At 37.5% G+C, this 493-nt stretch overlaps 1 protein-coding gene across 1 annotated transcript in view; it reads right to left on the bottom strand.

The window, feature by feature from the left end:
* hcn1 (hyperpolarization activated cyclic nucleotide-gated potassium channel 1) overlaps positions 1 to 493 on the bottom strand; it is a 66,840-nt gene that overhangs the window by 24,917 nt on the left and 41,430 nt on the right. The gene's annotated exons all lie outside the window — the stretch shown is intronic.

Here is a 493-nt window from a genome sequence, read left to right as displayed (position 1 = left end):
TAGCCGCAAAGAATAAATCTCCATGGTTCCTTTGCTGGGTTTAATTCAACCTGGTTTCGTGAAACCAAATCAAAGCTAAATTCATCCAGGATAACTTGAATATCCCAATATCCCTTATTCTGGTTTCGTACAACAGGCCCCGAATCATTATCAAATTCTTCACTCTTTCACTTAAATGACACAAAACATGAACATGAAACCTGTTTCCATTGGCACATCATGTATATTAAAAAATGTCTGTTTGTGTCTACATCATCTATGTTACCACATGATTTAAAGGTCAGCTCTTCATTTCTAATTCTAATCATATCATGACTATGTCCTTAAATGGATAAACAGAGGACTATAATCCCCTGAACTATAATGATGTATGAACATGGAACTCTGCAGTGTACACACAGAAAAAAGTTTGAGAGTTAAAGTCAGGTTCTTGCATGCAAGCACACAGAGCGCATCAGTCATGGCAGTGTGTTCTGGAATTTGACCAGGCCTC

This window comes from Etheostoma spectabile, chromosome 16 (genome assembly GCF_008692095.1).
Source record: "Etheostoma spectabile isolate EspeVRDwgs_2016 chromosome 16, UIUC_Espe_1.0, whole genome shotgun sequence".
Lineage (NCBI taxonomy): Eukaryota > Metazoa > Chordata > Actinopteri > Perciformes > Percidae > Etheostoma > Etheostoma spectabile.
Note: the sequence above shows the minus strand (reverse complement) of the source record. Positions and strands in the feature narration are given on the sequence as shown.